The 26,146-nt window shown below is 56.1% G+C and overlaps 1 long non-coding RNA gene across 1 annotated transcript; it reads left to right on the top strand.

Annotated features, from left to right (window-relative positions):
- Positions 1 to 487: 487 nt before the first annotated feature.
- Positions 488 to 5,836, top strand: LOC138446821 (uncharacterized). The gene is made up of 5 exons (XR_011259560.1): positions 488 to 1,732; positions 1,916 to 1,958; positions 3,931 to 4,136; positions 4,805 to 4,938; positions 5,495 to 5,836. It is a non-coding gene; the product is annotated as an uncharacterized lncRNA (long non-coding RNA).
- Positions 5,837 to 26,146: the final 20,310 nt, after the last annotated feature.

Genomic DNA, 26,146 nt, shown 5'->3' with positions numbered 1-26,146 from the left:
GTCCTGGGGGCGCGTGTCCCGAGGCCTGCGGCCGGCAGGGCTGCGAGGGGAAGGGAGGCGCTGGGGCGCCCGCAGGACCTGCCCCGCCCTATGTCGGAGGCCCTCTGCCTGGCCTCCCTGCCGGCTGCCTGGCGCTCGGCCGTCAGCACAGGCCTCAGGGGCTGCTTGGAGGAGCAGGCGTTGAGGGGTGAGCAGCGGGGCTCAGATTTGAGGTCTGGGGGAGGAAGGTCAAAGGACCCCCCTCGGGGCCCTTCCCACGGGGTCAGCCCGGGAAAGCCCCTCCGTCTTCACCTCGTGCCCTTCCGAGCTCTCAGGACCACAGAGGCCCGACTTGGGGTGGAGGATGGGGGTGAGGACTCGCCCTCACCCCTCAGGGCTGAGGAAGCCGAGTCCCGGGCTGGGACTGGAAGGAGGGCGGGTGGCGGAGCGGCCCGCGTCCTTGGTCACAGGTCCCCGCCCCTGCGTGTCCCCCGTCTGAGCCCTGCAGCCCAGCGTGGAGGCGGCCCTTCACTGCGCAGCTGAGCTCCTGAGAGATGACCCGGAAGCAACTGTGCGCAAACTGACAGGCGCTTGGGAGCTGATGAGTGAGAACTCCAGCAGCGCGTCTCCTCCGCCACGCGCGCGTCCACGCTGACCCTGGGACCACCCCCGGCGAGCATCGGCGCAGCCTGCCTGCCGGGACCCCGAGGGCCTGTCCTCACCCGGCCCTGCCCTGCTCCCCCTGCCCCACAGCAGCTGTGACATGCGTGGGTGGACTGTTCCCAGAAGCACAGTCACGGGGGCCACCAAGCGGGGGGCACATGGGCCGTCAGGGGCCCAGCGGGAGGAGCCGTTTGGAGTGGCCCCAGGCAGGCCGGATGAGCTGGAGTCTTTCCGGAGGCGGGGGGAGGCCTGGCGCCCCGCGTCCCCCCCACCCCCCTGCCCTGAGTCCCGCTGCTCACACGGCTGGCAGGCAGCCATGCTGCGCCCCTTCCTCCTGTGATGCTGGAAATGGAAGAGGGCCCTTTCTGACGTGGTCAGAGCACGGCCTCAGCATCCAGGGGATGGGACCCAGGGCCGCCAGGCCTGCCCCACTGTGTCCCCGGGAGAGGTCACGGAGATGGGGGAGCTCTGGCTTCTTCAGTCGCTCAGGGGTGGGGGTCCTCCCGCCTCCACGGAAAGGGGGCTCGCCAGTTAACTGAGTTAATGGTGGGAAACAGTGCTGGTCCGTGGTGTGGCCCGTCGGGTAAGGCCCAGTCTGTTCCCTGCAGCCTCTGGGCAGCGGGCCTGGGACCCATGTGGGCTGAGGAGGCAGGGCAGGGGTCACACAGATTTCAGGGGAGGACGCGGCAGGAAGGCATGTGCTTTGGGCAGCGGCTGTGGGCCGCCGTGACCCCAAATCCCTGCCCGGGGGAGCAGGGGCACCCACTGCGAGCAGGTGGCCCGTTTGTTTCCAGAACGCTCCGGTCCGTGTCGGGGTGGGCCTTGCTTGTCTCACTTTGTGAAGCCAGCACCGTCCTGAGACGCCGGTGCGCTCAGCAGGGCTGTCCCCACTTTGCGGAAGGACAGGCCAGTGACTTCCTCCCTGCTGCTGGCAGGACATGGAAGGCCTCACAGGACTGCCTGCCATCAGCTCACTGCCAGCGTGACGCCGCGCGCCCAGCTCTAGGGAGACCCGAGACTCCCCAGAAGGAAAATGGGAGCAATGACTTTGGTCACGTCACGCCTTAGGTGAACCAAAGTGGAAAGGAAGGTGAGTGTGAATCAATTCTTCTAACTGAAAGGCATGTAAAGCACACTGGATTTGCACAGAGCTTAAACCGCAGCAATGGATCTTCCGTAAAGCAGTGCATGTTTTTTGACACATGAATAGTCATCTTTGATCTTTCTGCTCTACAGGGCTTTCGCCCTCAAATTTCACCTTCTCTTAAAACAGGTCACACCTTTGGAAATGGTCTGGCAGACAAAGGATTTGACAGGTGGGTCTCCTGAGTGTGTGTGTGTGTGGGGGGGGGGGGGCGCGGCTTTCTAAATAAATGCAAATAAAATAAATCTTACGAAAAATGAGGATTCTGGTGGCAGTTTCTCCAAGCTCTTTTCCTCCACATTTCAGTGTGTGTGGCTGGGCCTACACACACCAAGTGGGCCCTTGGCCATGGGCTGCGGGGTGCCAGGCCCCGAGGTGGGGAGCAGGCAAGACCTTGGGAGACCCCAGATTCAGGCCATTGCTGACCCTGAACTCCAGGGCCCCAAGCAAGTTGTCAGCACTTACTGAATACCTTTTACAAAGAGATTTGAGAAAACTAGCCGATTTAGTTTGAGGACTGCGGTTTTTTTAACCAACTTGGAAATTCATTTTGTTGGTTTGATGTTTTTAGAGACCTCAGTGTTGGATATTAGGCAGAATATTTGTGAAAAACTTACTCTACAGTAAAAGCAGTGTTGCCTGACTGAGAAGCAGAGGGTGCGTGATGAAGAGCTTCGCTCCTCCTTCTGAGTCATGCAGTGATGCTGGGCTCTGGAGCCCTCCCTGGCGCTTTCTAATGGGACTCCTTTCTGTTAAACACGGTCCGCACCGTGCGCTTTGTTTTCTGTGAAGCTGCTGAGGACTTGCTTACCTGCTTAGCCTGAGAGCGAGATTGTCGGGTCCTGGCAGCTTAGAGGGAAAGGGAGCTCTGTCCCGGAACCTCGCTTTATAGGCGGAGGGACTGATCCGTCATCAGCTACATGATGGTGGACTTGGACCTCAGACCCACAGCCGTGCTCCTGCCTTTTGGAGCTTGTTCCTGTGGCCTCCATGCAGCCAAGGGTGACGCCAACCACAGCAGTGACCCCAATGTGGCCACAAAGCTGGGGGACACACGGAACTTTAGCCAGCTCGCAGAGTGGACGGGTGTGCCTGGAGCTGCAGCGCTCACAGCGTCAGCTACCAGGGAGGCTTCTCAGGGGTGCTGACCGAGGGGTAGATAGACAGGTATATGATAGATAGAGATAAGATAGGTAACTAGGTAGACGAACAGCTAGAATATGGATAATAAGTAGGCGACAGGGTAGGTAGGTAGGTGAGATGTAGACACGGTGATACAGACACAGAGGGCGTAGAGAGAGCACGGAGGGACAGCCGGGTTTGGGGTCTCCTCTCTCGCTTCCTGCCAGCTTTGCCCAGTGACCCCAGGAACAGCCCAGCACCAGGGGATCCCGGGAGCGGCCTAAGTGGGGAGGCCCCCGTCCAGGCCGGGCCTCGGGGGGAGCCGGACCCACTGTCTGGGCCGGGCCTCGGGGGGAGCCGGGCCCCCGTCCAGGCCGGGCCTCGCAGGGAGCTGGGCCCCCGGTCCGGGCCGGGCCTCGCGGGGAGCTGGGCCTGGTCTGGGTCGGGCCTCGGGGGGATCGAGCTCCCTATTCAGCCTTCATGCTGCTTTCCCAGGTGCCCCGCATTCTGAGGCATGGCGTTTCCTGTCCTGACCGGCCTCTGCCCAAGGCTCCTTGAGATCAGCACCCAGGGCCTTTGTGGAGGCAGGAGCAGAGCTGCTTACATCCTGGGGTGGATTTCTGCCCGAACACTCTCTCTCTCTCTCTCTCTCTCTCTCTCTCTCGGTCCATCTCCTCCATCTCCCTTCCCACACGTGTGTGCAAGCCGCTCGGGGCACGTGGCGTCCGCGTGGCTGGAGATGCCTGGGGTCGAGCAGGTGGTCCCTTGAAGGGACCTGTGAGAGGAGGACAGGGCCGGGTGACATCAGGGAGGCAGGGGAACGGGGTGAGGAGGAGCCGAGGGCATCACGGGGCCAGGAGCTGGGCTCCAGGTGGACCCTGAGCAAGTTAGGACCAGTCTTCATTCAGCTAACGGTTAACAGACAAAGAGCCATCATGGGGGGCCGTGCAACCCTGAGCTCAGGGTGAGCACACCGCATCTCTCTCCGCGTCAGGGTCTGCTTTATTCTACTTCCTGTGCAGGGTCTCGAGCCAGCAGCTCAGGAGGCTGTTCTGTTTATTGACGCTTCCCTTCATCAGCGCTCTGACAGGAAGGAGACTACTTGATTCCCATTTGTTTTCTTTGCCAAAATAATAAAGAATATTTGTATTAATACCCACCTACCTCCCTTTTGGGGAAGAAGAGAGCAAAGAAAAAGCAGGGAGGAGGGAGCAATAATCACCTTAATGTAAGTGGGAAAAGTACAGTGTGTGAATATGGATCTGACAGTGATAGGAGCCTGGGGCCCTGGGGAGAGGGAGGAGGGGAGGGAGGAGGGAGAAGGGAGAGGAGGAGGGAGGGGAGGGGAAGGGAGGAGGGAGAGGAGGAGGGCAGGGAGGAGGGAGACGGGAGGAGGGGAGGAGGAGGGAGGGGAGGGGAAGGGAGGAGGGCAGGGAGGAGGGAGAAGGGAGGAGGAGGACAGAGGGTGCAGTGAGGATGGAGGAGGGATGGAGGAGGGCATGGAGGATGGAAGGGAGAGGGGAGGAGGGAGGAGAAGATTTGAGGAGGAAGAGGGAAGGGATGAGGGAGGAGAAGGAGGAGGGGGAGAGGAGGAGGGAGGGGAGGGGGAGGGGGAAGGGAGGGGAGAGAGGAGGGGAAGGGAGCAGGAGGAGGGGAGGGGAGCAGGACGAGGGAGGAGAGAGAGGAGGGGAGGAGGGAGGGGAGAGGAGGGGAGGAGCAGGGGAGGGGAAGAGGGAGGGGAGGGGAAGGGGGAGGAGGGAGGAGATAGGAGGGGAGGGGAGGGGAGGGGAGGGGAGGGGAGGGTGCAGTGAGCGTGGGGGAATGGAGGCTGCAGGGAGGAGGGAGGGAGACGGGTGTGAGTTACTCTCGCGTGCACAGCGCTCTCTGTCCGGCCAGGGGCCCGCAGTCTGGAGAGCAGAGGCTGGGAGCACACACAGGAAAGGCCCTGCCCCTGTGCTCCTGGGAAAGGAAGGAAGAGGCCGCGGAGAAGAGGCGAGATCCAGAGGAGACGGGGCGCGTCAGGGCGCCAGGTGAGCACGCCTGTCGAGGTGCCCTCCGACCGCTGCTCCTCACGTTGAGCTCAGCCGTGTCCGACTCTGTGTGACCCCATGGGCTATAGCCCACCAGGCTCTTCTGTGCATGGGACTCTCCAGGCGGTAGTGCTGGAGTGGGTTGCCACGCCCGCCTCCAGGGGCTCTTCCTGACCCAGGGATCAAACCCGAGTCTCTGCATCTCCTGCACTGGCAGGGGGGCTCGTTACTGGCGAGACAGCTGAGGCTGCAGGACACCTTTAGTGGCTGAGGAGAAAGAAACCCTTTCAGAAATACGTGCAGCGTGTCATAAGTGTTGAACTGAAAATACCAGAAATTACTGCCGGGTTGGAAGTAGCATGGATATTTAGCTAGCTCATGCAGAAACACCTGTTAGCAGGTGGTTCTGTGGAGCCCAAGACTCAACAATGTTGGGAAAACAGGGCTTTTCTCTCCTTCCATTTAGAAACAAAGTTACCCATAATTCCCCTGTTGGAAGGTCACCTGTGTTGGCATGTTGGTCTGTGACCTCCCACTTTCTTTCTTGTTCATACAGACTCACTCACATTCACAACCAACTATCTGTGGCTTGCCAGGCGGCACAGTGGTAACGAATTCGCCTCCAATGCAGGAGACACAGGAGACTCAGGATCGACCCCTGAGTCGGGAAGATCCCCTGGAGGACATGGCGACCCACTCCAGTATGCTTGTCTGGAGAGTCCCATGGACAGAGGAGCCTGGCGGGCTACAGTCCATGGGGCTGCAGAGAGTCGGACCAGGCTGAAGTGACTGAGCATGCTTGCATGCACAGACTGTTTGCAACCTGATTTTGTCCCCTAACAAATGATCATAACAATGTTTTCTTGCCAATAAGTATGTCTATGGTTGTATAATATCATCATATAGATATATCTCTATATTTTAATCCCTTTAAACATCTAATTTCCTTCCTTATTTTTGTTCTTATCAATGACTGTGATGAATATTCACAGAAGTGTATTCTGGAGCTTGTATTTTCTCTCCCTAATTTCGTTGACTTATGGTCAAAAGACTGCTGTGTCTCAAGCAGGAAAGTAGGAGACGATGGAGAGGGGAATTTTCCCTTGTGAAGAGATGGCTTTTCATCTGGAAGGGAGATGTTTCCCAGAACACCTGTCTATCCACTCTGTCTCACAGCTGCTGGTCAGAACCAGCCCATGGGTGGTCCTCAGGTCGCGCCCTGGCAGAGGGGAGGCCACGACTGCTCACTCCAGCCGTCGTTTATCTCCTGCACCCGAGTGAGAGCGTGCCTCCTACCAGAGCAAGGGGTTTCGCTGACTCAGAAAAATCAGGGCTCTGACGGCAGGAGACAGGAAGGGTGGCTTCTGGGCAGCGAGGCCCCAGGAGGGTTGCAGCGAGGCTCAGAGCTGCTCCTCCTCACTGTGGGTTCACGCCTCACTTTGTGGTTTCATGCCTCAGTTCCTGGGTTCACGCCTCACTTGGTGGGTTCACGCCTCACATTGTGGGTTCACGCCTCACGTTTTTTTCATGCCTCACTTGGTGGGTTCACGCCTCACTTCCGGTGTTTTCATACCTCACTTCCTGGTTTCGCTGAGCAAGTTTGAACTGCATTCGAGATCTCTGTCTTCTGTTCTAGTCTAAAGAGCAACGCTCGGAACCCAGGCTGGGGCGGGCACTCAGAGATGGGCCTGGCGGGCGCTGCTCCTGGGGGAGGCCCGGCAGCCAGCCGGCAGCAGCTCGGTGGCGCTGGGCCACGCCCGCCGTGGGGGAGCAGCGCCCTGTGGGACGGGCGCTCACTTTGGTCATGGATTTCCTCGCTTCGTGCAGTCCTTCGGCCCAGGCCGCCGACCATGGCCGCGCAGGACGCCCCGCCACTGCTGGGTGCTCCACGCCGCCCCTTTCCATCAGGGTGCTCACTGCACAGGAAGGCGGGGCGTGGGCCCACGGCCCCCGCGTCCCGGCCCTCGGGGAGCAGCTGGCTAGTTGGAGCCGTGGCGTGGCCTCCGGGAGGATCAGTTACAATGCCGGCTGGGTGGCAGTGCCCTGCCGGGCTGGGCGGGGCTCCCCAGAGCCTCACAGGCTCCACGTCAGTGCCCACGGAGGTGCTGCTGCCGCTTCTCTGGTGGCTGAGTCAGGCGGTGGGCGTGCAGCTCCCTGTTAGCACAGGTGACCTGATAACATCAGCGCTCACGGGCGGGAGGGATGCTTCCGTCAGGAGACGGACAGTGCTCCTTTGACCTGAGGTTGAGATGGCTGCGCCGGCCACTTGGAGCCCCTCATACCTGCGAGTCCACAGGCAAGAAGGGAGAGCCTGTCCTGGCTGGGGCGAGTGATCGGGACGGCCAGGGGGAAATCTGGCCGCTGCTCTTGGTGGAGGTGAGGAAGGCCGTATCTGGAGCCCAGGTGGTGGCTTGGGTGTCTCTCAGTATCTCCGTGTCCTGGGAGTGAGGCCGCCTGAGAACTGTGGCCACCCAGTCCAGGCAGGCCTGCTAACGGCTCAGACTATCTGGGGTGAAGCCTGGGGCTGTCCTGCCAGGTAAAGAGCGAGGTCAGCCGGGAGGCTTCCTGAGGGCAAGGGGAATCCAGAGAGGGTGGTCAGAGAAAAATGGCGGCAAATAGCAGGCAGGACCATGTGGTCAGTTGCAGAAACCAGGGTGACCGCTTTTGTGTTTCTCCTGACGTAAGTCCTGCGATGTCAAGGAGAGAAATGGACGTAGTCCCGAGATTCTTCCGCCCTCTTCTGTGGAGAGAGGCTTCTGGTTGCATCGTGTTGGGCAGACGTGTGGCTGTGCTCCTGTCTTTCTCTGGAGATGAAGAAGGGCTGCAGGAGGTGCCTGCCAGCCCTCTGACCGGGGGTGGACCGTGGTGTCAGTCTAGACGGCTGATCTCACTGTGGCTGTGAAGGTGTTTCGTGGATACAGTTAATACCTGCAATCAATTGCACTAAGCAGATTATCCTTGATAATTCTGATGGGGAGTGGGGGCTGGTCCAATTAGTTGAAAGATCTTAAGAGCAGAACTGAGGTCTCCCTAAGGATGGAGCAGACAATCCCGGGCAGGGAGCTCCCACCTGAGGTCACAGGCTGACGGGCCAGCCTGCAGACTCGGACCTGCCTGGCCAGATCGAGGGTGTGTGAGCTGACCCACCGTGACACAACTCTCTCTCTAGGTGGCCCTGGGGGCTCAGGCGGTAAAGAATCCACATGTCAAGGCAGGAGGCCCGGGTTCAATCCCTGGGATAGGAAGATCCCCTCGAAAAGAAAACGGCAAACCACTCCAATATTCTTTCCTGGAGAATCCCCATGGACAGAGGAGCCTGGCAGGCTACAGTCCATCGAGTCAAAAAGAGGCAACACGACTGAGTAGCTCACACACACACACACACGCGCACTGGGAGACTTGGAGCGCCCCAGGCGGAACTAGTGATCAGTAACCCGCCTGCCCACGCAGGAGACGTAAGAGACTTGAGCTCAGCCCCCGGGTCGGGAAGATCCCCTGGAGGAGGAAATGGCAACGCTTTCCAGTATTCTTGCCTGGAGAATCCCATGGACAGAGGAGTCTGGAGAGCTACAGTCCATGGGATCACTCAGAGTCAGACACGACTGAAGTGATTTAGCACAATGCACACACACACACACACACAGACACACACTTAATGCGAATGTATATATTTCTTTTTCACAATGGGAGAATATGCTGTGATTATCAGCCAGAAGGCCTGGAAGATGCAGGCAGGCCGCAGCATTGAGCAGGGCCCTGGGAAGCCCCAAGGGTGGGGGCTGCAGCTCTGCCCCCCGCCCCGGGAGGTGGCGCTGGTCCCGTGGGAGAGCACGTGAGTCAGGGCAAGCGCCCCGCGCAGCCAGGGTTGGAGACCTTTCACAGAGCAGGTTGGCATCAGCCTCACTCGTGCCAGCCGAGCATCACAGTAAGGGCAGGACAGGAGGATCTGCCGAGCCTCTTTCCGCGCTGCTGGGCTCTCAGCCCCGGGCCGGCGGGGCGCGCTTCCCACCGCTGGAAAAAGTCCTAACGGTCAGAGCAGCCCTGTGTGGGCCACGCCCTGCGTCTGCTCCCGTGGCTGTGCCCCCGGCTGCGCCACACCCTCAAACTGCACACACGGGAGCCCGACCCCGAGACCTCCGGCAGGCACTGCATTTGGGGTTGGGCCTTGAAAGAGGTCCCGGGGGTGAGCCCCGATCTAGTCTGACTTAAGAGAAGAGGGGGTCAGGACACAGACACACACAGGGGACGACCCCAGAGGCCGAGGTGGGGAGACGGCCGAGGGGAGAGGCCTCGGGGCCCGCCAGCCCGCACCTGGATCTGGACGTGAGGCGTCCAGGACTGACCGAGAGCAGAGATTTCCCTGGGTGAGGCCGCCCCGTGCACTTTGCTGTGGCCTCCTGAGCAAAGTCGCACAGGCTGTAACGAGGCCTGTTTTAAAATCGGAGCATTTCCAACAGAGGCTTTTTGCCCAGCACGTCACCTGCTCAGGCAGGCAGGCTGCTTTTCACGGTTCCATCTAGCCGGGTTTGCACCAAGTAGGCTTTCTGACCGGGCGCCCTACGTCCACAGCCTGAGCATGACTGCCCCCCGTTCCCCAGGAGTCACACTTGTTCCGTGGGCCTCCCCGAGGCAGCACCTTAGACCCTGGGGTCCGCGGGTGTCACTGAAGACTGGCCCGTCCACTGGTGCCCCGGCGTCCCTGGGCCAGGGTGCCTGTGACTCCAGGTCACCAAGTTGAGACCATGGGCTCTGACGCCACGCTCCTCCCACCTGAGCATCTGGGTTGGGGGCTGCATCCCCTCGTGAGATCGGGCGCCATGGTCAAAGGCAGGGGCGCGGGAGGAATAAGCTGAAGGCTGGGCCCCGGGCGCCACAGCCTCAGAGACAGGGCTGGGCAGGGGGGAGCTCGACAAGGACCCAGTAGGGCTCACTCGTGAGGGGCAGGCGCAGCCCTGGAGCCGCATGGGCCGGGCGTCTCCAGAGGAGGAGGGGTCTCTGGCAAGCGCGTCGCTGAGTCCCTGAATGGCCTTGGTTTACTTGTTTGGTTTTACCTCTTGCATTAATTATTAAGTTATTTATGTTGTTACACGGAAAAGCCCCCTGTGCATTTTACGACCGTTGAAAGTCAAAATCTGTCAAAGCTGTCCCCCTGGGAATGTGCGTGCCTGCGTGTCTGCGGGCGCCCCCTCCGCCCGCTCTCGCCTGCAGTGTGAACAGCCCCCGGGTGGGGAGACGGGACGCTGACCCTCTGAGGTACCCACGCCCTTCCCTCCTGACCATCCCCTGAGACTCGAGGGTGGTGACTCTGGATTTAACCTCTGAGCAGAGTGACAAGTGTGGGGAGGAGGGAGGCCGAGGCAGAAGCAGAAGCTGTGTTCAGTCGCTCAGTCGTGTCCGACTCTGCGACCCCATGAATTGCAGCACGCCAGGCCTCCCTGTCCGTCACCAACCCCCGGAGTTCACTCAGACTCAGTCTGTCGAGTCGGTGTTGCCATCCAGCCGTCTCATCCTCGGTCGTCCCCTTCTCCTCCTGCCCCCAATCCCTCCCAGCATCAGGGCTTTTCTAACGAGTCGGCTTGTCACATCCGATGGCCAAAGTGTTGGAGCTTCAGCAGAGGCTGCAGCCGAGGCAGGCTCCCGCACATCTCCCTCCAAACAGCTTTCCTTTGGCTGCTGGCCCAAGAAGTTATTTCTAATCCAATAAAAATCAAAAGGACTTACGAGGAGGATTTACTTACAGGGTGGACTGGCTCTGGCACGCAGTCCATTGCTAACGTTAACACCTCTTTATACTAAAAATTCTGGATATAGAGCCTTTCTCTCTACAGACAACTTAGCAGGTAAACGACTGAAACCCTATTTTCATTCACCACTGGATACTCCAGGCCCAGACAGTGTCTTGGGCTCAGTAGATGTGAGCAAACGTTTATTTAGTGCTGATGACATGAAAAATAAGAAGAAAGCTAGACAGATGTGATTGTCACGGTCCCAGATAAGGCAGGATTGTACTTCGGTGTAAATAGAACATGCTGAACTTGAAGGCTTCCAACAGAAGAGAAACTCACGAGGGTTATCAGACTTTCGAGAAAGGCCCCATCGTCCTGGATGCTGAGGGCAGCCCTTGTGTGGATGCTCTGACCTCAGCTTCTGATTCACTTCCGTTCATTCACTCAGACATTGTCCATTCTACACCCTACATCCTAAAGGAACATGAGTGCCTTGCAAAGCATGTGTAAAGCAAGACCCCGTGAAAGTCAGAGCTTGCTGCTGAAACGAGCCTCTGGGAAGTCAGCACAGGGCTGCTCATAAGGTGGGACGGAGCAGCAGCGTCTGTGCCTTTCTCGAACCACGACGCACGGAAGTGTGGGCCTGTGAGTCCCACCCCCGAACTCTGCAGATGAGGGGCCCCAGGCCCTCAGGCGGGCCACCGCTGGCCAGGCCCCTGGTCCCAGAGGTGAGGAGAAGCCACCGATGAGCATTTAAGAGACATTCAGAGTAGAAAATAGCCTCCTCAGACATAAGGAATACCCTTCCGCTACAGTGTGAGAGATACTATACGTGCCCATAGAGTTCCTTATCCACTCAGAAGTATCTTTTATCGTGTATACATTTTAAACTTGCACAGAATCTTAAACTGGGGCTATTAGACGTGTTTCCTGCACGCATATTTGAATCAGTACATAATCTGTCTACATAAATATTGTTTGAATCAAGTTAAATTGACGACATCAAAACAGTTTTGGCCTAGACAATATGGTACTTTTATGGTTAACAGAATACCCTTAATGTATGAGACTAATTTAATTCATTAATCTTAAATGGGATTACAAATAATATAATTAGGTCCGTTGGGGGACATGGCTTAATATCTAAACAAAACTTGATCAAAAGAAACTTTAACATTTCTGAAACTTTTGTGTGAAATAATATATTACTCAGACATTAAGTTCACTGGCCAGTCAAGCATTTTATTAGTTCCCAACTTTCTAGATGTTATACTTAGCTATACACATACATATTTTTAAGCTAAGAAGCTTGTAGCGGAACTATGGTTTTTTATGGATGTGTGTTTGATATGTTACTTTTCAAGAGTGCTGAAGGTAAAGTGCTGGAAAGCATGCAGATGAAATGGCGCCTTTGCAGACATCTGCTTCCCCATCAGCGAAAAGGGAACTGAGAGACCGCCGCGGGGGCTCCAGGTGGGCAAAACCAGCGCCGATAAACCCTAAGGTCCAGCTCGTGTCCCACAGGCTGTGCCACCAGGGGCGTTCAGAGGCGAAACGAGGACTGAGCGCAGACTGAGCGCGCGCTTCGTTGGCTCCATGACTGCCGGGCCTCGCTGCTGCGTGGGTCTTCCTCTGGTCGTGCCGAGCGGCGGCCACCCTCTAGGCTCAGGCTTCTCGCCGCGGCGGCTCCTGTCTTGTGCAGCAGGGGCCCCGGGGCCCGTGGGCTTCAGCAGTGTGGCTCGCGGGCTCTAGAGCGTCACGGGCCTCGCTGCGTCATGGCCTGTGGGACCTTCCTGGACCAGGGATCAAACCCACAGCCTCTGCGTTGGCAGGCGGGCTCTTTACCACGAGTCACCTGGGGAGCCCAGGACGAACTACAGATTCAGGCTGAGAAAAAAGAGAGTCCTTTGCTTCCTGGTCCCATCGTTGCATGCCCAGCATCAGCATTTGCTCCTGCCTTGAGCCTGTGGTGGGTTTATTTGGGCTCCTGTTCGCCACTCCTGCTGGTCTCAAGACCCCTTAAGGGGTGGGGAGTCACGTATCGTGAGTCCCTGTAGCAGCAGCGCTTTGCTCAAGACTTGGGGTGTGGAGTTGCTGGGGGGCTGGGAACGACCCCAAACCAAACCAGGTGGGAGAAGGTGTTCTCCAGACCGCCCGCTGCCTGCCTTTGCTCACACCCATGTGAGAGCGCCTCGCCCCACCCTCAGAAACCACAAGGATGGCCGGGACCGAAATCCTCCTCCCGTCCCGACTCTGTAGGCCAGACTCGGGGCCGTGTCTTCAGTGAGGAAGCTTTCCCTGCCCCTGTAAGATCCCTGTCACACGCACCTCCCAGGAGACCGAAACACGCTTCCCTCTCGCAGAAAATGCATTCCTCGAAGCACCCGATTGCCGTGATCAGAGGGTGCGATCCAGCTACTCCCAGCCATTCTGGGCCCCGCGCTTCCTCTGAGTTGCTGGAGGCATTTTGTGTAATTATCCTGCTTGTTTTTCCGCTCTATCTCCTCGGTAGCTCCCCGGATAGTTTTTCTTGGTTAATTGCTCGCGTTGCATCTTGCCCCACCGTGATTTCGGGGTGCTGTGCTGTCACCCTGGATTGAAGTCTCCTCTGAACATGATGGTCATGCGCTCGGGGAGACGACGGGACTGACCCGGCGGTCAGCTGATCACCGGCTTTGCCCCCCGCCAGCGCGGCAGCGGAGCCCTTGGCTGCCTTGTTCCCCGCGTCCACCCCCGCGGCCAGCCTTGCACAGGGACACAGGGACACACTGCTCGCCCTCACTCACCCCGGCTGGAACCCCGCAGCCACCACTGACCTCGAGAGAACTCAGGAGAGGCAGCAACAACAGAGAGGCAGGGGGCAGGGGGCCGTGTCCTCAATGTCCCCACGTAGCAGCCGGTCTGGGGCGCCCCGTTCGTCCCTGGTGCTGCGGTGCTGCTGGTCTGTGGTGCTCTCTTGGGGCCTGGCCAGCCTCTGCCCCCTTCTCCACACCCTTTGCTGGGGTTGCTGGCTGAGGAGCCTCCCTGGCAGTCCATCCGGGGTGAGGAGGCCAGGCGGTCTGTCTGGGTGGTCCCCCATTGTCCGTCCATCCGGGAAGCCATCCAACCCGCAGCTTGAACCCTAGATGTCCAGCAACACCTAAGACACGGGCCAATCCAGGCTGGCGGAGGGGAGAAGCACCTTTTCACAACTTGGTGGCTTCCTCTGGTTGATATTTGGAGCAGGATTTGCAAAATATGTCCCCTCTGAGCTCATGATTGTGGGGGAACTAGAAACTTGGACTGGCTTTTAAGTAATAAAAACGTTTAACCCCTAAAATCACAGAGATAACGGGTTGAATCGTGTGCTCCTCAAAAGACACGCTGACATCCTCAGGACCTGAGTACCTGAGGTACCCGAGGTGAGACCTTATCCGGGGATGAGGTCATTGCAGATGGGGCTTCCCAGGTGGCTGCGAGGAAAAGAATCCACCTGCAGAGCAGGAGATGGGGGTTCAGTCCCTGGTCAGGAAGATCCCCTGGAGGAGGGCAGGGCAACCCACTCCAGTATTCCTGCCTGGAGAATCCCACGGACAGAGGAGCCCGACAGGCTGCATACAGTCCATGGGGTGGCAAAGAGTGGGACACGGCTGAGCGACTGAGCTACTGAGCGCACGTAGCAGATGGGGTCTATTAAGAGGGAGTCACTCTGGGGTGGGTGGCTGTCCCAGAAGGAGGGGTTTGGATGCAGACGCAGGCAGAGGGTGGCGTGTTCACGAGCTGGGGACCCGGGGACCGGGGAGGCCGGGGGGGGTGCAGAGGCGTGGGGGCAGGCCCTCCGTCACGGCCAGTCTGCGGGCCTTGCTCTCGGCCCTCAACCTCCAGACGGGGAGACGGGATTTCCACTGCCTTAACGCCTGGTCTGTGGAGTTTCATCACGGCAGCCACAGGGACTGGATTCTAACAGCATCTGACTAAACACGTAGAACAAGATAGGAAATGTTCGCACTGAACTGCGGGTGAGAATAGAGTTATTCACTCATTTTTTTCTGGAAAGACACACTCCTTCCATCGACCCTGAGCGCTTTCATGAATTCTCTCCCTGGGAATGCAGGGGAAGCCCGACTCCATCCTCTCTCCTCTCCAACCCCAGCTGACTTTGCTGCCTTCGTGGGGTTCTTCGGGGCCTCCCTGCCTCCCCAGCATCGCCTAGCTGCCAGCCTGCTCATCACCCTCCTCACCCCGAACAAAGCCTGAGTGGCTCCGTCCTCACCCATCACCAGTGCCCCACAAAGCCCACTGCCGAGCCCCTCCTGGCACCTCCGTCTAACTCACAAGGGCCCCGCACCCTCCCCTACCCATTCTGCCCACCTGGCCAGGAGGTCCTCCTGCCTCCTCACAGCCCAGCATCCTTCCAGCTTAGCCAGGGGCCCCTCCTCCAGGCAGGCCTCCTGGCTGTTCCCTGCCAGGGTCACAGGTGACTGGTGCAGGTCAGGGACACCTCGCTGCAGGCCGAGAGGCTCTGTAAGTGTGTGTTCCTGGATTGAACTCTCAGGATGGCACCCGAGTGTGGGCATCTCAGGGGTGGGGCCGGGCTGCACTGCAGCCCCGAGCCCCCAGCCCTGCTCCCCGCCCCCCTTCCTGAGCGCCTAACACGGCCTCTGTCTCCTGCACCATTGCACCTGCCAGGCTGTGTCCTTCCAGGACACACGTGGCCCGAAGGACCCCAAGCCGCTGCAGAAGGAAGCCGGGCTCCTCCTGGATGGCCTCACCATGGAGGCAGCCGGGTGGCTGGACTCATTCTTAACGGTCCTCCCTGCAGCTGGGCCTGCATTCTGGCCTTGCCCTCCACTCTGGCCCACCTGCCGAGGGGAGGAGCGAGGCGTGGGGTCAGAGCTGCACCTCCCCTGCCCCCAGCCCCCACCTGGAGCGCAGCCCCTCCGGTTCAGGACCTGGTGTGAGTTACGATACAGACACAGCATCGGCGCTCCGGAACAAGCGTCTCCACGAACAGCCCCCCACCTGGTTCCTGGCTGCGCCTCCACCCGCAGCCCAGCACAGACCCCTTCACAGCGGGGTGGAGGTCACGGAGAAGACAGGCCACAGAAAATAGGAAAAAGAAGAGAGAAAGGAGAACCTGCCTGCTCCCCAAAGTCTGCATGCAGAATCTCATGGGCGCCTCCTCAGGGGCTCACGTCTGGCAGGCGGTTCCGGGGGGCATGGGGTGTGCCGTGGGCCCCAGGCATCCCCAGTGCCCACCCTGCCGGGGCACTCAGCATGGACCCAGTGGCTCTGCGGGGGGCAGGGCCCTCCCCGCAGCTGCTGTTCCCTCCCCTTCTCAGCACTGGCCCCTTCTCCCTGCCCTTCACGCTGACACAGGACCCCAGGGGCCCCTTCCCCCGTCCCGTCACCAGGAACCTCACAGGGACCGTCCCGAGAGGACGGATTTGATGACCATTTCCAAAGTGAGCCTCTGGCGGGAGGCGGTCCAGCCACGGGGCTGACGCCCTGGGCCACGCACTGTTAATAGAACAAGACTCGGGGGGTGGGGCGCAGCAGGGTGGGCTTTCTGAGTCCCAGTCTGGTGACCCTGTGACTTTCAGGAGCCAAACACTACTCCACTTTTAAATTAACACCTTGTGCTTCTGGGGTAACAGAGTTAAGCTATTTTAATAAAGTTTTCCATGGACTGGAGAGGAAGGCATGAACCGAAAGAAAGAAAGACAAGAATGAATTTCTTATCGGACCATCAGAGCTTGTGGAGAAATATATAAACAGTCCAGGAAGATGAATCAGATCCGAGTTCTGTGCTGCTGTACCCCGGGGACCTGGCAAAACCTCTAATATCTTCTGTCGAACACTCCAGAGATATGTGTTGAGCTCGTTAGCTGATTATTAATGTGAGTAAATCCACAAGGAGAGAATAAGTGTTCCGTGAATGTACAGACGGACCCCTGACCTTTCGCTGTGTGCTGATGGGGGTCGGACACTGCAACATGTAAAAACAGAGCCATTTTCAAGCGGTTCCGGTGTGGGCTTGTTAATATTCTTACTTGTCTGAGAGAAGAGAAGGAAAGAAATGACGTACAGCAGCAGAGAAAACCCCGAGACTCAGACCCTCAGTAAATGCTCTTCCTTAGAAGGCTAATTTCAAATAATTCTACGAAGAGTTCCCGCTTCACCTGGCAGCTCAGAGAGGCTTCTCTCCTCCCCCGATGAACTTGGTGGACCTCTCAGGCGTTAGTTACGCCTGTGAGGTTTTGGGTCTGTGGGGTTTCACAGCGGACACTCAGACACTTGTCCTAAGGTGGATTTTAAAATATCTTAACTCCATGTGTGGTTCTAGTGGTCGTGCTGCAGACCTGGTGATTGAAGGCAGGGGGATGCTGGCCTCACCCTCGAGGCTGCAGGTTCCGGGGCTCAAGTTCTCCTCCAGAATCTGTTTAGGAGACAGGCTTGTTCCCCCAGCTTCCCCCGTGGCTCAGCGGTAAAGCACCTGCCTGTGATGCAGGAGACGATGGAGATGCTGGTTCGATCCCCGGGTTGGGAAGACCCCCTGGAGGAGGGCATGGCAACCCACTCCAGGGTTCCTGCCTGGAGAATCTCAAGGTCAGAGGAGCCTGGCGGCTGCAGTGCGTGGGGTCGCATCGCAGTCAGATGGCTGAATGACGGAGGACAGCACGTTCCTCGAGGGCTGCCCAGGTGGCGCTAGTGGTAAGGAACCCGCCTGCCCGTGCAGGGGGCTCAGCAAGATCCTGGGTCAGCAAGATCCCCTGGAGGAGAAAATAGCAACCCACTCCAGTGTTCCTGCCTGGAGAATCCTACGGACAGAGGAGCCTGGCAGGCTAGTCTACGGGGTGGCAAAGAGTTGGACACGACTGAAGCGACTTAGCACGCGTGTACGCACGCTTGTTCTCTAAGTCACAGCCTCCCTGTTTATAAAGCGGGGGTGGGGGCACCAACCGTGCCAGCAGCACAGAGTTGGTGGGAAGAGAGGGGGTTCACATCCGAGGGCCTCAATGACATTGGCTGCCGGTCGTCCTTGTCCCCGAGGTAGGATGTACCACCCGCTAGGGCAGAAGCTTTAGAGTACGGGAACCTACCTGGAGGAAGAAAAGCCGACCTTCGGCTCAGCAAAGAGCCCAGCGTTGGGAAAGACCAAGGGAGAAAGACAGACAGACAGACACATACACACACACACTGAGGCTGGGGGGCCTGCCTAGGGGAGACATCTAACCCTCCAGGCGGCTGCACCATCAGTGGGCAGTGTCAGAGCCCACATTCACGTCTGAGCTCTAGTCCTCGGAGATCTCTACGCGCTGAGCTAGGGACTCACGACGTCTGGTTAGAGCGCGTCTTACACGTTTGCAGTATTTGCCCCGACCTTGGATAACCATCAGCCCACCGGCCAGACCCTCGACTCCAGCTGCAATAGTTTCCCCCAGTTTGGTGCATGGGACCAGTTGTTGGAAGCAGCCGCCCTCAGCATGCACGCCTGGCCCTTTTCGTCCTGCAGGCATGCTGGCAGCCAGCACGGGAATGGTGAGCACACTTAGTGGGATAAAGGACACTCAGCCTTGGGCGCTTTCTGGGCGTTGGCCCTGAAGTCTGCTGTGCTGGCTTCTCCCCAGGTGGACCCGAGCGTGCTCATCCCTAAGGCTGTTCTACAAGTATGATGCTTCAGCCCGATGGAGGCTGTGGACAGGGCCTCCTCTTCCTCCAGAAGACAGTCCATTGCAGAAACGTACATGTTTTTCATTTTCTCCATAGGGAGTCCTTTTCTTGTCTTAAAGAGCTATTTTAGGCAATCTTTTTCTTGTGCGGACTTTTTGCATAATAAAACTTATACTATGCTTTGTGTTACATAGGCATCATTCGAGACCAGCCCTACCTGGGATGAAAATACTATTATTATGCCCATTTTACAGTCGATAAAACTGACGCTTAGTTGAGAAGAACACAGAAAAGAAAAATCAGGATTTTAAAGGAGCCTACACGTCTAGTCTTCACCACCCGGATAATCACGATGGTGTGATCACTCATCTAGAGCCAGACATCCTGGAATGTGAAGTCAAGGGGGCCTTAGAAAGCATCACTACGAGCAAAGCTAGGGGAGGTGATGGAATTCCAGTTGAGCTGTTTCAAATCCTGAAAGATGATGCTGTGAAAGTGCTGCACTCAATATGCCAGCAAATTTGGAAAACTCAGCAGTGGCCACAGGACTGGAAAAGGTCAGTTTTCATTCTAATCTCAAAGAAAGGCAATGCCAAAGAATGCTCAAACTACCGCACAATTGCACTCATCACACACGCTAGTAAAGTAATGCTCAAAATTCTCCAAGCCAGGCTTTAACAATGTGTGAACCGTGAACTTCCTGATGTTCAAGCTGGCTTTAGAAAAGGCAGAGGAACCAGAGATCAAATTGCCAACATCCGCTGGATCTTGGAAAAAGCAAGAGAGTTCCAGAAAAACATCTATTTCTGCTTTATTGACTATGCCAAAGCCTTTGACTGTGTGGATCATAATAAACTGTGGAAAATTCTGAAAGAGATGGGAATATTAGACCACCTGACCTGCCTCTTGAGAAATCTGTATGCAGGTCAGGAAGCAACAGTTAGAACTGGACATGGAACAACAGACTGGTTCCAAATAGGAAAAGGAGTACGTCAGGGCTATGTATTGTCACCCTGCTTATTTAACTTATATGCAGAATACATCATGAGACACGCTGGACTGGAAGAAACACAAGCTGGAATCAAGATTGCTGGGAGAAATATCCATAACCTCAGATATGCAGATGATACCACCCTTTTGGCAGAAAGTGAAGAAGAACTAAAGAGCCTCTTGATGAAAGTGAAAGAGGAGACTGAAAAAGTTGGCTTAAAGCTCAACATTCAGAAAACGAAGATCATGGCATCCGGTCCCATCACTTCATGGGAAATAGATGGGGAAACAGTGGAAACAGTGTCAGACTTTATCTTTTGGGCTCCAAAATCACTGCAGGTGGTGATTGCAGCCATGAAATTAAAAGACGCTTACTCCTTGGAAGAAAAATTATGACCAACCTAGATAGCATATTCAAAAGCAGAGACATTACTTTGCTGACTAATGTCCGTCTGGTCAAGGCTATGGTTTTTCCAGTGGTCATGTATGGATGTGAGAGTTGGACTGTGAAGAAGGCTGAGCGCCGAAGAATTGTTGCTTTTGAACTGTGGTGTTGGAGAAGACTCTTGAGAGTCCCTTGGACTGCAAGGAGATCCAACCAGTCCATTCTGAAGGAGATCAACCCTGGGATTTCTTTGGAGGGAATGATGCTAAGGCTGAAACTCCAGTACTTTGGCCACTTCATGAGAAGAGTTGACTCATTGGAAAAGACTCTGATGCTGGGAGGGATGGGGGTCAGGAGGAGAAGGGGACGACCGAGGATGAGATGGCTGGATGGCATCACGGACTCGATGGATGTGAGTCTGAGTGAACTCCGGGAGTTGATGATGGACAGGGAGGCCTGGTGTGCTGCGATTCATGGGGTCGCAGAGAGTCAGACACGACTGAGCGACTGCACTGAGCTGAACTGACATGTCTAGTCAATGCTGTTTCTTCATTTTTCTCCCTTATAACTCTTCCTAAAATCTGGAGGCAGTTTTTCTAGGATATGAACAGAAAAGGGCCCAGTCTCGGTTTAACCTGCTTGTGTTTTGGTGTTGGGACTGCAGGCTTGTGTTCAGAGATCTGAATGTTGCAGGTGGCAGACGCCACCTGTCGGGACCAGAAACCCCCCCAGGCTACTTTCGGCGAGTCGGTGTGAGGGCCCTGGGGGGCAGAACCTGGCTTTGGTCCCTGTGTCTCCCACCCTGCTTTCTAAAGACGCCTGTCCACAAACCCGAAGACAAGGGCTCGCATTTCTCTTTGGGTTGGGTCTGGCCTGCATGTGCTACATGACCCACATTTCTCTGAGAAGGCAGCCAGGAGCGAATTTAGAAGACCAGGAGTTTAATAATGACCCTCGCTTTTAAAGATTAAAGACGTGACACCAAGGGAGGGCTTGTCTTTCCTAGTGTTGGGACTTACAACCATTCACAAGTCAGATAGAGTTTTTGAAAGAATTCCTTAAGAAAATGCTGACCATCTGTTTTCCTTCTTGAGGACAACTCAAATCCTCTTTGTCTTCTAAATCTCCTCCCGGAGACAAGAGGAGTTTGGTTGTGTGTGCACCTCGCTCGGGGTATAAAGGCCGCCCCCACCCGTGAGAATCCCTGTAGAGACTCCTGAGGACCCTCTAGAATCGTCAGCGCAGGGAACCCGTCAACCCCTGCTGGTGCACAGAGCACCCTGACTCTGAAAGGTTGCCTCCCGGTCAGGTCTGACATGTCCTTGCAGGTGCTGTGCATATTTCCATCTGCTTGGCTCCTTCCTTCCCTTCTAGCCCGGCCAGAACTCGGGGCTGCCCACCCACCACCTGCCCAGAGCCCCTCACCCATCCCACGGCCTCTGCTGGGCAGGGAGGGTCAGACCTTGCAGCCCAAAGCCCCATCCTCAGGTGACCCTGGTCACCGCATCGGGGCAGCCAGGAGTCGCCTTGTGGCCTCGATAGAGAGATTGGGCTAATCATCATCATTTCCGTCCTTTTTCATCCACGTGTTAACAGGAGAGCCTGAGCAATTCAAGAAATCGCATGTTTCAAGTCTGTCTTTACGGCGTGACAGTCAGAAGCAGCGAGGGATCTTCTTCCGCGATCTGACTGCACAGCCGTCGCTGGGAGGCCAGTCCTGGAGCGAGGCCCTGAACCATCTCTGCAGCCTGCGCAGGTCCTTCCCAACGGGCCCTCTTCTGCGGGCACGCTCTTGGAGGGAGAGGTGAGCACCAGGGGATGTGGTCCAGATGAATAGGCTGAGCCCCTGCCACAGGGGCTCAGAGGGTGGGCATGAGTACAGAGTCCAGTGCTGGCTGAAGTCGTAGCTGTGACTCAAGTTTTATCAAAATAATAACATTTTGAGGGGGAGGGAAGAGGGAGAAAGGGGTGGGAAAGGAGAGGGAAGGAGGAGGGAGAAGGAAGGGGAGGAGGGGAGGGAGAGGAGGGGCGGGGGAGGGGCGGGGGGAGGGCGGAGGAGGGGTGGGGGGAGGGGAGGGGCAGCGAGGGGCCCTCCCCATGGGCTGGGGAAGGAGGTGGGCTGCTGGCTTTAGTCTGCTCAGTCTAGGTGGTTTTGGGTGTCACTTAAGATCTCTGAGCCTCGGGTTCTATATCTGAAAGACAGGATTTGGATGAGAGGAATTTAGCGTTTCTAGCTCTACAGTCTTATGTTCTGAACTTCTGAACGGTACCAGTGGGTTAAGAACACGTCAGCATAGCTCTAACATGCTTCATACCCTAAGAAGAATTCTCTCAGGCATCAGGCACCATTTTTATAAACTCCTTTGGCCCCAGCTTGACTGCTCTTTTTTAACCAGGTGAGGTTGAGTTAAATGCTTTCAGTGCCATATAGACAATCTGAAGTTTTAAAAGTAAAGCACACTCGCTATCTGCAGGATTTTGACTAGTTGGTGAGTTAAAGAAAATGCTCCCACCTCAAAGGACATCGTGGAAATTAAATCAGCAGCTCCTAGCCAGGGACCAGCTGCGTGAGGTGGTGATTGTTGCTGGCTCCACGTCTGAGGAGGAGAGACTGAAAAGTTGAGATCAGGCCCGAGCAGGAAGCAGAGGGAGCCCCTGGACTGAAACTCGGCGCCGCTGGCTTCCCAGAGCTCCTGGGAAGTTAGAGGGCGGCCCCTCCCGGGAGCAGCCAGTCACGTTCAGCTTGTCGGCTTCCAGCAGCCAGGGAGGGGGCAGCATGTGGTTTTCCAAACTCCCATTTACCCTGAAAATCTTCCAGCCCTGAGAATAAAAGCTCCAGTGGATCAGAGGACAAATTAGGGCCCCGAAGAGCCTGGCACAGCCCTGTCTGATGGATCTTCACCTGGCCGCCGGAGGTCTGGTCCGGATGGAAAGCCACGTAATCCTTTCACTGGAGAATCTGTCCCCACTCACCCATCTTTTGTTGCAAGTAATTCAACATCTCATTTGCCCTCATTTTCTTTCTTTATATTTTTGTATTTGAGCTTTTTGTCTCCCCCATTCATGTCCCTTGCTAATTGGAAGGTCTTTTGAAGAAAAGTTCTCCCCGGCATTTGGTCCTTTGGTTATTTTGTTTTCTCTTTTTTGTATTAATGGAGAAGTTTTAGATTCAAGTAAGAGTTAAAACTTTTCTCCCCTCGATCCTAAATATATTGATGTACAAAACTAAATTTTTTAAATAATACTTTTGTTATGGAAAGAATAGTTTTTCTGAACAAATAACATGAATGTTAGTATTAAGTGGAAACACCCTATGGGATAAACGCAAAACTCTTCCAAATCCTTTTTAGGGGGGAAAAAAATCTCAAAAGTCTCAAATTAGCAAATGAAAACACTGTGTCCAGGGATATTGTTTCCTAAATATGCCTGAAATCTGTCATAATCTGTTTTCCTGGAACAATAATAAAGTGGTTCCAAGACCCACATCACTATCATTCTCCACACAAAGGTTATCTGTGCATTATGTTCAATATAGAATTTTCAAATTTTGAAACATTTTATTATTACTGTAATGGCTATTGCCGTTTCTAACAGACACCCTGTCAGAAGGTTTAAAAAATGCATGCCTTGGTTCACGCAAGAGAAACACAAAGGTCAAAACTTTTAAAATGTCACTTCTTCTGCAGTTTTGCATAGAAAATACATTGGATCAGTGGGAGGGCTCCTTGCCCATAGAAACAGGCTGCAGGAAAAGAATGTTACCCCGCTGCTGAGTTTCCACTTTCCCTGCAGCTGCGGGCTGAGCAGAAAGGCACTGTGGGAGACTATTGTCACCCCAGCTGGGTAATAGTTTTCTTATTTTACAGTCAGCAGCCAAGGGGGGCTGGGGTGTCTCCGTAAAGTGCCTGAAAAAAAAAAAACTCCTGCAAATAGATCCCTTTTCCCCTCCTCGGTGAGAAAGGGGAGTCTGTGAAACGTGTGTGTCATTTGGCCCTAGCGGGGTAATTAACCAGCAGAAACAAAAGGAACCCAAGACGGGAACCTCGTGTGCAACACCCTTCCCTAACAGACCTGGGCTTGAGGGGAGGCAGGCGTCTTCAGGGTCTGCAGGCTGGGCCCCACGATCGTTCCCTTCATGTGCCATCAGCCAATGACTCCCTCCTTGTTCATTATTAGAAAGTCACTGAGTGGAAGGCAGGGCACAGAAATGTTGATTTCCAGGGTTTCAGCAAAGCCAGGCTGCAGGCACTGGCCGGTTGCTGAGTTTCTGTAAACAGCAGTTCGGTTGTGGGGTGCATCTTTCTGGCAAAGTTTGAGCAGCGCCTGCCCTTCAGGCTGGTTTTGCTTCGGTTTTGTTTCGAACTGCAAACTGTTTGGGCCAGCCTGCGATTGTTACCATGGAAACTCAGTGGGTTTTTTTGAAGGTGAAAAGTCAGCGACCTCTTAGAATTCCCGCCACAGGAATAAATATTCTAGTGGCTTGGCAGGAAGGAGCCGGGCTGCCAGGAGAGGCAGTGACGGCCCGCGGTGAACGCGTGTGTTTCCAGCCACGAAGCCACGAGGTGACTGTGCTCAGATATTTCATGAAGCCAGGCTGCTTGGACTGCGTGTTTCAAAACGGATAAGACTGTTCCGTGCAGGGCCTGAAAAATGAAGTGGATACAAACCTCCTTGGCTTTCCCAAGCAACAAGGACGTAGCCAAGGCCCAGTCTGGGAATGTCCACTTTGTCTACCTGGTCTCTGGAGATCCAGGAAGCGAACACTTTTAAACAGAAACTCCACTCTAGAGGTGGTGCCCTGACCAGGCTTGGAACTCCTTTAGACTCAGAGCGGTGAGGAGAAACCTGGCGGGGTTTTCTTTTAAAAGTGCTGAATCAGTGAGGTCGGTGTTTCTTCTGACTGGGCTGAGGAAGACTTGGGCTCAGCACGGCTCTTGGAGGAGGAGCAAGCTCCCTCCTCCGTCCCTGGGTGTGGACAGACTCGGAGAGCCGGCAGGAGAACGCAGGGCGTGCTCAGTGAGCCCTTGGAGAGGTGCCCCAATGCTGCTCCAGGAAGTTCCAGAATGAGGTGCGCTTGGCAAGACTGGCAGAGGATCAACAGGCCTGCGTCCCTGAGGGTGCAGGTGCCCTTCTCTCTGGGGGCTGCTTTAGATCGCATGAGGGCACTGATCTAAGCAGAGCTTCTCAGATGTGACTCCTCAAATGTAAAGGTGAGGAAACAGCAGCAGCAAGAGGCAAAGACGAGCACAAGCGAGAATCTGGTGTTCTGACTCTCTGCTGTGTGTGAGGGGACGACACCCCAGAAGTCACAGGGCCAGGGCAGGCTGATTCCAGCAAAGGAAGGTAGGCTTGGCAGAAGCACCTCCCGGGCGCACAGCTCTCACTTGTAGAGACGAGGGTGGGTGCGCTGGGCGCTGGGCACCGGGCAGGGCAGCTCCCGTGCCTCCGGGAAGGCGGTGTGGACTGGGCCTGACGCGTCTCCTGCTTGATGCCCCACCCAGATTTGCACACACGTTCCAGAACCACTCTTTAAGGGCAAATGTGCAAAACCAGCCTGGACAAAGGCCGCCGGTGACCTGCCCCCAGCTGGCACGGCTTCCAGGGTGGGGTTTGGGCCCCGGCTGCTGTCGGGGGCTGGGGGATGAGGAGCGGGGCAGACTGAGCGGGAAGACTGTTCCACGACCTCAGAGCCAGTGCAGCCCGCGGGTCCTGGACTTCCGGGTCGCAGGTCCTGGACTTCCGGGTCGTGGGTCCTGGACTTCCGGGTCCCGTGCCTTCCCGCCAGACTGAGAGCTTGTCCTTGGCGAAGATGTCCCTGAACACAGGCCCCCAGCCCAGGTCCGAGACGCTACAGAGAGGACGGGTGCGTGAGGGGTGAAGTGAGACCACAGCACATCGCTGCCTCGTGGGCGGAGCAGAGACTGGGCGCCCCGAGACCTCTTCCCCCCACCCCCCACTCACCCCATCCTACCCACCCCCGCCCGCCCACCTCGTCCACTGCCTGGCCCTACTAGTGTGAAGAAATAACCCTCCGGACAAAGCAATTCTTCCTTCTGAAGAAACAACAAAAACTTCGATGCAAGGAAATAAGTGATTTCGAAGAAAATGAATGTTCTATTTGTCCCTCTTACACAAGCTTTGCTGAACGCAATTACTCATTTCAGTTTTCCTAGCATTCCTTTTGGGACAGCAGCCTCTTTTAGTCAAAGCTCATTTGTTGAGATCCTGGCGTTTATCCTTAATAAACAGATGCCCTCAGAGACTCCTTTTGGCAAACTGAAAAACTCCTTTTTAGCAAAGTGTTTAGAGGGTAGGGAGAGGGCTCGTGGCATGAAGGGGTGACCGTGCTCGGGTTTCTCCGCGTAAAATGGGGGTGACCACAACTTCTGCTGTCCTGGATCCAAGGGGTCGTGAGGATGATGGGGACAGTGGCAGTGAGCGCTTTGGGATTCAA

This window comes from Ovis canadensis, chromosome 10 (genome assembly GCF_042477335.2).
Source record: "Ovis canadensis isolate MfBH-ARS-UI-01 breed Bighorn chromosome 10, ARS-UI_OviCan_v2, whole genome shotgun sequence".
Lineage (NCBI taxonomy): Eukaryota > Metazoa > Chordata > Mammalia > Artiodactyla > Bovidae > Ovis > Ovis canadensis.
Note: the sequence above shows the minus strand (reverse complement) of the source record. Positions and strands in the feature narration are given on the sequence as shown.